Source organism: Spodoptera frugiperda, chromosome 15 (assembly GCF_023101765.2).
Source record: "Spodoptera frugiperda isolate SF20-4 chromosome 15, AGI-APGP_CSIRO_Sfru_2.0, whole genome shotgun sequence".
Lineage (NCBI taxonomy): Eukaryota > Metazoa > Arthropoda > Insecta > Lepidoptera > Noctuidae > Spodoptera > Spodoptera frugiperda.
Window position 1 is genome coordinate 1,484,442 of NC_064226.1, and position 10,568 is coordinate 1,495,009.

Here is a 10,568-nt window from a genome sequence, read left to right on the forward strand (position 1 = left end):
TGAATCAACATGTTGAATAGAAAGAAATTATGACAATTTCTAACCGCATAACAATAACATCACTTCACCGTATTTTCTAGACTGCATTATAATATTATTTTTAAAATATAAACATTGTATGTAGTTAATTTGGACTATATATAATTTGGCTGATGGCTCAGTAACTGATTCAGAAATCGATATAAGTCAGCGTTAACCCAAAAAAATTCAATACAAATAAATTTCAACTTTATGCTGCTAGCATGAAATTAATTCTTTACATCGGTAAATATAACCAAATTATTAGCCCTATCAAAATTTATAAAACTTCTGGCAAAATTTTATCGCTGTTCCTGGTGCATTGTGGGCAGTAAAATCTTTTTGGGTGGCTTCCTGCACCAGAATGCAGGTGCCTCCTTATTGTTTGTGTGAAGACATCGAGTGCCGTTGCCGTAGTGCGCGTTGAAAAAGGGATCAACCTTATGCCTGGTTACGATGTCGTAGTGCCGAGCTGACGAATTTGCCTTCGGCTTCGGCCCAGCTTGGCAGTTTTCAATATCACCAGTCTCCGCATATCTGCGCACCCATAACTGCACGGACTTACACTATTAAACAAAAATATATTATTTAAAATACCACGAAACTCTATAAAGTTATTTATCAATAGGAATAAAATATAACTACAAGTAGCTTTATTTGTAAACACAATAATTATACAATATTTTATAATCAACATATATATAGGTTTACACAGTAATAAAATGCTACTAAAATCCTTTAAGTTACAACAGGATTTATGTTGTATAATGGATAATTTAATAAAAAATTATCCATTATAAGGATATTTAAGAAAATATTATTATTAGTATCCTATTAATATAAATTAAAATAGATTAAGTTTTAAATTTATTAAACAATAATTAAATAATTATTTATTCTTAATAATAAATTCATCAATAATAATAAAAAAGTATTCATTATTCAAATATTAATATTCATTAATTTTTTTTATGTTATTATTTTATTATATTTATAAAACATAAAATAATAACATTATTTTATTATATTTAAAAATATAGAGAACTTTAAATAAATAAGTGTAAATAATTAATTCAATTAATTACCCAGAATATCAACATAATAATTTATCTTATTTACTCACCGATATCGTTAAGCGCCTTTCTATTTCACTAAATAAAAGATCTATCTAAAACAAAAGATCTATCTTTTGTTCGTGCAAAATAATTACTTCTGCCTTTTTCAAATTTGTGAAGTGTTGAGACATGTTGAGCTTTACACACGAATTATGTAGCAATAAACTATAAAAATGAAATGCTCATAAATTGACCACTAAGAATATAATTTTATTTTGTAAGTTGGGTGATTTGGAAAATATTTAAAGAATTGACGGTAGTTACTTTATAAACGGGCTAAATAAAATGACCCGAGAGTTCCGTGGTCGCCACAAACATTACAAATTTAATACTCAAGTATCGAATGATTAGAAATTTAGAATTAGATGTTGTTTAAAAATATTTGGTAAACACTACAAAAAGAACTCGTTGTTGCTGGGTTCGATCCTGCGACACTTTGCCTGAAGACTCAAAGCGTTAACCATTACGCCAAACGTGCAATTAATAAGTGTTACGAAATATTGTAATGGATTCAATAACATAAATATACGACGAGAAGATTCCTTTAGATATATTTGTATGGGTATAATTGTGTAGCTCGATCGTTCGTTGTTCGATTTATTAAATGTTTGTTAAGTATTATTTTTATCTCTACCCTTGTTTTTATTCATAAAATCTTTTACGAAATTCTTACATATACCGACACAATAATTTATAGTATATACCAATGTGTGCGTAATGAACAAACGTTTTTATGCACATTACTACGGAATACCCACACAGGGATATTGTGTAGCGATAGCTGTGTCGATGTGTTGGTGTATACTAGTTATCGTTGCAATTTGTACATGCCAAGTTTGAGCTTCCTAGGTCCAGTAGTTTTGGCTGTGCGTTGTCTGTCAGTCAGTCACTCAGTAACAGAAGAGTTTTATACATTTTATGCATCGTACTTGTGTATTACTTAAGTAGCAATTATTAATTGACCTAAAATATAAAGCAATTAAAAGTAAAATCAATTGACCACAAAGAATGGAGAACATTTTGGCGGAGGTAAAAAGCGGGTGTCGTGGGGCGGTGTGGTAGGTACAGAGCACGTGAAGCTACCCTGGCCTGTCAAATTTGTTCTATGGAATTTCAATTTTAAAGCGAGGAGGATAAAGTTGTAATTGTGTTAAAGATTTTTGACAGCTAGAGGTAGGTTGTTTTGCGGACGTTTTGTACAAAAACTGACCACAATGGGCGACCGGTTCGGCCGGTTGCAGCCTCCGACGCTATCATCCCGCCTCCGATGTACTTTCTTCTGTCTGATCGGAACGCGATACGGCTTGCCGCAGTTTCTATAATACATTTTTAAATAAGTTTTATAGTGTTATCGTAAGAATCCACATAGCTTATGTATTCTGGAGAAAAGAAAAGAATGCATAGACTGGAAATGCATAAAGAATAGTAAAACTGAGGTGATTTTGTATCAGTTGCGCATATAACTAGTAAAACGTGAACCTTTTCTACATACGCGTGAGTTTTATGGGAGAAAGACAACCTTCGCAAATAGGATAAAACAGACGATCTGAAAGTTCTCGGGGGAGGCATATGTTCAGCAATGAACGTCTTATAGCGGACAAGATGATATACCTAACACAAAAATAAATGCTTTCACTACAGTATCACGCTCTAAATACAGTAGACCATATTAAATATAACATCTTGATACCCCTTTCTTAATAGTTGTTATGGTTCCCGAATAGTCGACGAATTTATTGACATACATTGGAAGCAGTTGCAGTTCCAGACTGTGTGTTACCTATTAAGGTGCGTTGGGGTAAGATCGGCGCAGGGGTAAGAACGTACAAATCAAATATCTCACTTATTTGGCTATATTTTTTAATGCTGATCACATTGCGTGACACGTCATTAAGTCCCGCCCCACCCCGCGGTGACCACCACTCGCTCCGGTCAACACAGACGTGTAACCGCGCCGTTTTAGAAAAAAGGAAAATTTTATAAAATATTTGTTTATCCGGTCTTTCACCTACATTTTTATTTGCATATTTTAGCAAAAGTATAGCTTATTTTGACATGGTTTTGCCTAAATACTAAGTTTTGAGCAATGATAATATGATAAAACTAATCCAGATTTGTCTACTACCTCTGTAGGCTGAAATCCGGTGTTACCCATGTCGGGTAAAGATCGGTCAAAAATATCCCTATTCGAAAATGGGCAGTGATTGTCAAACTTTTGTTACACATGATTTTAATTTAATTTTAAATAATTACTTAGGGCTGATTTTCCAATCTTCAGTTGCCACGTAAATACTCCCGAACCTCTTCGCGGGCCACTTCTTATACAAAAGAAGCGCTGGAATTAGCCATGCAGCAAATAAATAATAAAGAACTCACGTATGCAGCCACTTCAAAAATGCTTGTGGATAAAACTAAACTTTGAGAAACTCAATTTCTTTGAAATTTGGTATGCGGGGTAAGATCGGACAAATTAAACGAAAAAAAAAAGAATCATTTGGAACATCTATATTTGTTGTATTAGGTAAATTTTTGTGATGTTATGTTAAAGTACAGGAAAGATGGGATACATTCCTTTCATACACCTTGTGTTCCTAGCACTAGAAATTATTTTAAATTGTTGTCCGAACTTACCCCACGACGGCCTAATCGTCATCACATTAAAAAAAAAATTGTCCTGATTTTATAGGCTTGCAAAGCAAAAAGTATTGAGTATTTATAAATAAATTAAATTTTAAATTACACTGTGTTTAATCATTATTCGTTTCCACTATTTCTCATTAATGTACTGTGTATCAAAATTGAGAAAATAAAGTTTTTGCAACATCCTTGCAACTATTCGAAAATCCGTCCGATGTTACCCCAACGCACCCTACAGAGAGATTCCAAAGTCAAAGTTTAAAAATAATTCCGCATTCGTAAAAGCCACACACAAGCCTAATCGCGTACTGGCCGTCTCTCGCGCCGCTCAGTTCTACACCAGCGCCATCTACACGTACCATAAACACCGCATTCTATAAATCAGTGTAATGTTCCCAACTGTCACACATAGACGATTAATTACCGTGCTTTGTAAATGGTAATGCCCACGCGTTGTCACTCTCGCCAGCATATGGATTTGAGAATTTAAAAGTAAACTAGGCTTTCGTTCGCTAATTTGGTCCACACACCTTTTACGGCTGGTTTAGGTGGATTTGCTTACTTGAGATAGAATTTTGACACATTTTGTATGGAGCTTATGTTAAGCTTAAGGTTCGATGATGGATCGGAGTTGGAACACTTATTGTTTCGTATTTCTAGGTACAGTCAAAGTCAAATCATTTATTCCAATTAAACCATGAATAGGTACTTTTGAAATGTCAACAAATAAAGAAATAAATAATAGTCTATCAGTCTGTTCGTTAGTGAAGCTAGGTGCTCGTTGCAAAGTTCCATTGCAACTCTTGTGAGCACACAGTCTTAAATCTGCTCCTGAATAAGTATGTACATCCCTACAATACTGCAGTAAATGTCTTGTTTTTGGATATGGTTAAAACGTACACATCTCTTTTGGATATTTATAAATATCTAGAATCACATTAGCTTTTAAATGTAGGTAACACATAGAATGAAATACGAACATATTTCTCCTGAGATAATCTTAATCATATTCATTTTACACTTTAAGTCAAAGCTACATTACCAGTTTGAGCTATCTTATCTCATTTGCCTGCAGACCTTAATTCATAATTACATTTATAATAAAGCCGAGAGTACAAGAGGCAGGTGAGCCGTCGTTCAGGGCGACAAGCTGACATACAGCTTAATTGCAATTTATGTGCATGAAGGAACCGTGTGATACCTCCCAGGTAACCGGTACAACACTGCGAAACAAAATAAGACTATTATTATTAATAATTTCCATCGAAAACGTGACTTCACACCAAGTTATTATAACAGTTATAGTAATTTCATATAAAACTGGACTTGCGATGTAAAAGATAGGTCAGTTAGTTAGCTATGTTGCTTTTTGTAGTACATATTAAACGTATATAAGTAGGTGAATTACCTGTTAGATACCTATGTATTTTCATGTAACAATAGAATATAATAGCGCCTAAACATCTGCACAATACATCAAAAGCTAAATGATAAAGCTAATTTGACATGGAATTCTTTGTATCCGTTCGATCACCCATTCTGTTCGGAATCGATTCTTTACAATATATTTATGTTATTATGAGGAGCCCTGACGTCTAATAACAATCGATTTTCTACCTGCACGACTTTGCCCTGTCAGTGGTCGCATCTTCTCACTCCGCGATCAGAAAAGATTTACTAAAATCTCAATTTCCTTCATCACATTTTTAACCCAAATCCAATCTTCATAAAGTTCAAATTTGAACCGCCGAAAAATACTATTTGTACAAAAATAACCAGTCATTGAAATCATCGAAGGGTCCGCTTTTAGACACAGGTGCTTGTCGGATAAAAAAAGGAAAAAATCCTTTTGAAAAAGAGGTCCCGATCCCGGCAATTAATGGATTACGTATAAAATAAGACGCGTAAATGGGACCGTAAAGATTGTAACGTCTTTCGCACCAGAGGTGTTCAACTTTGGTACATTTATTTATTCGAATATTTTTTTGTTTGGATGACAAAAAATACATTTTATAAGGGACCGAGGACCACGATGGCTTGTGTAATAATAAAATGTCACAGTACTATTCTCATTCGAAGAGTATAGTGATGAGTAAAGTCCAGGAGAATCCATTCTCGATTAGGACTTAGAACTGAGGAAGGTTCTTTATGCTGTATATCTTTATCCTTAACTAGCGACCCGCCCCAGCTTCGCATGGGTGCAATGGTGATATATTATGCATGTATTATACATTAAAAACTTCCTTTTGAATCACTCTATCTATTAAAAAACCGCATTAAAATTCGTTGCGTAGTTTTATAGATTTAAGCATACAAAGGGACATAGGGACAGAGAAAGCGACTTTGTTTTATACTATGTAGTGATGATGTATGTAAACACTAGACATTTTATGTTTAAAGTACCTAATACCTAAATAGCAATAATAATGTATCTGGAATAAATTATGTTTTTGTTTTTAATGTAGCTTTGAGATGATACCTATTTCCTGTTGATAAAGTCATAAAATTTGCAATACTTATTGCATAATACATAGAAATAGAGAGGTGAACGAATTTTGACGATATTTTTTTAAGTCGACGATCCTAGAACTAGCAATAAAAAGAAAAATAATGGTTATTCGATCCTTTTATTGCTTGACATACATTATAATATAATAATGTGCATATGTTTATCGGTTACTCTTGATTGTTAGATGTCCAATGAAGTAATGGATTTAAAAAATCGTCTCGAATTTTATACAGGATTAAATGTTGCCAAGCTATGTTTAATGTACCTATGTTATAAACACGATGATTTTATTTCTGGTCACTTCGTTTTACATAAGAACATTGACCTGGTATTAACCAGAAAGCTTGAGATCCCGACATATTAATATTAAAAGGGGTGTATTTTAAAGAAGAACTAAGGACTTCTTCAGGATTTCAGGCAGGCACTAAGTTATTATGCAAGATAAGTCCGGAGCACATCGTTCCCGTGGGTAGCCTTACAATTTATACCGCGAGAGGTATGGACCGTCTCTATTCATTTATCAAATGATGCGCTTCTGTGCTAAGTATGCTGAGGGCATGCCCGTACTCTGGGTTTTACTATTTTGTTCGAAGAGATTGATGAATTTTGATGAAATTAAAGAGGCATGCCAGAATCTACCTTTTTGGTGTCCCCTTTGTATTTATCTTTTGTACAAGTTACAAGTTCGTTCTTTATACTAAACTTAAAACCATGATAAATAAAATGAAACAGCAACCTTAGATTACGCCTATTCTTCCACCCGACGAACTTTTGGTACCTACATGGTACGCCATTGATATTTACAGAAATATTATGTTAAATAAATGTCAAAATTAATTAGGATTTAATAACAAGACCGATATTTCCGCACATAGTACGTGATAGGCCTTCAAGTTCTTATAAATTACATGCAGTACCGATAGCCTTTATCTTGAAGTGGCTAAGGATTTATTTCCCTTATCAAGAGCTCGCGCATCGCTTTAATTTGTTTCAACTAATTGATCCGCACTTTCGTTTATCTTACTGAGAAACTCACTGAGATATGAACAGTAATATTTAGAATGCTGTTGGAAGATTCCTGCAGTGGGATGTAGAACGAAATGCAGTTTGCATAGAATTTATAGGTAGATAGATAGAATCAAAGTAGTAAGTTTAATTTGGTTAGTAGGTATCTAGTGTTATTTAAAGAATCACTATTACTCACGTACTGTTTTGCAATGTAACTTGAATAATTTATGAAAATAAAACATCTATGGTGGTTTTCATCGGTAGTTAGTCTAATCTTCTATTGAACCCACAATTATCCACAATAGTGATATTTCAATGGTTTCTTACATAAAGGGATTATTATGTATAATGTTAGTCATACTTTGTTATAAAGGCTTTTAACTAAGGGATATTTTTTTTGTTTATTTGCTAATCTAATTGGAATCAATGCTTTAATTTTGACTTATACAGTATGTAAAAGATAGTCAGGTACGAAGTGCCGTAACAGGCGTTGCATCATAGGGGCTCCGGAGCAGGTTTAATTAAAGAATCAGAGCCCCATCCTTATCAGCGCTGAAGATGGCCACCGGCGTGGTATTAGTGAAGTAAAAATCCCACACTCCCTAGTCCTTCTTCCCAAAAAGCTATCACCAATTTGAAGGTTTGTTTCCGTGGTAAAAAAAGTACGAAGTGACGTCGTCTGCAAAACTTAGCAAAGAAGAGCGTCTTATAATGAAATGCAACGTAACCCTGGTCGTCTTAATTATGTGAACGCTTAATGTGCGGTTTGGTCCGCGATTAGCTTGCGGTCGTCGACTCACTGGGAAAATGTTCTAATGATACAACATTTATAAAAACAACTGCATTTGGGATCTACATTTTGTGGTTTTAGGTTCCAGAAAGTGGGTATCAAGTTCTTTACCTCAGACCTATCTCTGTCTATCATCTGATTGATGGCGTGGTTATGATTTTGAAGTATGCGCTCGTATCTATCTTTATGTTAATCCGAAGATAGATTAACACCCACGTGAAATTAAATAAAGCAAGTTTTACGAACAAGGTTCATGAAAAAGAAGGGTTCCCTCTATCTGGCAGAATTTTAATGCTCCGAAATTTGTTTGGCATAACACACCCGGCAGAATCTTCTTTAAACGAATATACATATGGCATAAAAATTGTTTAATATAATTATTGTTTTGCCGAATATTTATATGTCCGAATTTACAAAGGCATACTTTTAAGATGGTAGAATTTTATTTGGCATAATTACGTTTGGCAAAGCTTAATTTTGCATAATTTTGTTTCACATAACGTTTATTTAGAGCGACGATTGTTTGGCATAATTTCACTTGGCATATTAAGATGGTAGAATAAAAGTTAGTGAAGTGACAGAACCGAATCGCTGCAAAACCGACTGCACGTAGTCTTGTCTGCCCTACCCCTAGAGTGCAATTTAAAATCGCGTAGGCGCGGAGGGGCGAGGCGGCCCGCGGGCTGAGGAGCAGGCGGCTATGAGCGAGCTTCGGCTTGTTGGCCGGCTTCGCCGGCCAGCCTCAGCTGCGGCGGTGAGCGAAAGCCGTCTGCGACGATTAGCGCGCGTGGGGCCGCCGGAGCCCCGCAGCGCCGGAGCCGTGACGGAAACCATGCTTGCTTGCATGCTGTTTGCTTGCTGCCTGCATGCTTGCTTGCATGCTGCTTGCTTGCTTGCATGCTGCTTGCTTGCTTGCTTGCATGCTGCTTGCTTGCTTGCATGCTGCATGCTTGCTTGCATGCTGCTTGCTTGCTTGCATGCTGCATGCTTGCTTGCATGCTGCTTGCTTGCTTGCATGCTGCATGCTTGCTTGCATGCTGCTTGCTTGCTTGCATGCTGCATGCTTGCTTGCATGCTGCATGCTTGCTTGCATGCTGCATGCTTGCGTGATAGATGAGTCTTTCAATTATTATGGATATTAAAAGTATGCCAAAAGACAATTCTAACTGTGAACATTCTGAGATATGATGGTTATACTTTTTAATTATTATGGTTATGAAATTTATGCCAAAAGACGATTCTGACAGTGAACATTCTGCAATATGATGGTTCTACCTTTCAATTATTATGCGTATCAATTTATGCCTAAAGATGATTCTGACTTACAAAATTATGCGTTTTTAATGTATTGCAAATGATGGTATACCAAATGATTTTCTGCGAAATGAAGTTTCTGCCATGCGTTGTTATGCAAAATAAAATTATGACCAAAAAAATTCTACTAATAAAGGTAGACCCGAAAAAGAAAGAGAAATCAATTCCTTGCAAGTTACTCTATGGACGAACAACATTTTAAACTGGCAGATTAATGGTCACTCCTATCGCGGAAGGTATGCAAATTCGTAACCTCTGCCCTCGCACATACCAACCCTGGATAGTTCAGCGCCACATCAAAAGTGTAAATAAACACAAAAAAGGTGTTTCTCTGATAATTATCTCGAGGAACATGTGACTATGTAATTACACACTAACTGCGGATAAATCAGTGAAGCTTTAAGCAGATACAGCGATTATGCGCTGTAACAAGAAATCGCATGAATAATATGTATGGGGCTATGTGTCGGAGAGTTTTATGAACAACACAGTAAGTCTGCTTTGTTCTTTGAGAATTTTAATGTGTTTAACTTTCGCGGAATTCCTTTGAGTTTCGTCTTTTGCCGGCCGAACGTTTAAAGGCCTAAACGCTTTGTGGGGTTGCAAAGTTACTACTCGTTACATTCGGGCTTTCTACTTTCAAACTTCTTTTTAGCTACGTTTCTACATATACTTATATCCTTACTGTAACATTGCTAGTCTAAAATAATTCTTATTTCTCTGAGAATAAGAGCAAGTATGGCTTCACACAAGCAAGGGGTTTGTTGAGTTTTATTTATTACATTTAACTTTATGTTTCTGTTAAAACTTTGTGCGTTCTCACGTATTTGGAGCTCGGGATGTTATTTGCAACATTGTTTTTTTATAGATAACAATGAAACGATCCGATGAGCTCTGGATGAGGGGAATAAAAGAACATAAGGTATATAATATACACATCTTAACTACATTGTCATTGTATGGTTGAAACTGTGTACAAAATATTGAATTCATTTTGATAATTACATAGGTACATAAAAAAAGTGGGTGCATCTAATAATATGACCAGGATTTGTAAGTCTGTCTGTCATTCAAAATAGTCTACAACCTGTAATCTATGAAAGAATACTTTAATCCTAAATTTCGAATACACTTTATCACCCTTGTGGTCACACATCAATCACCGTCTTTAAAATAA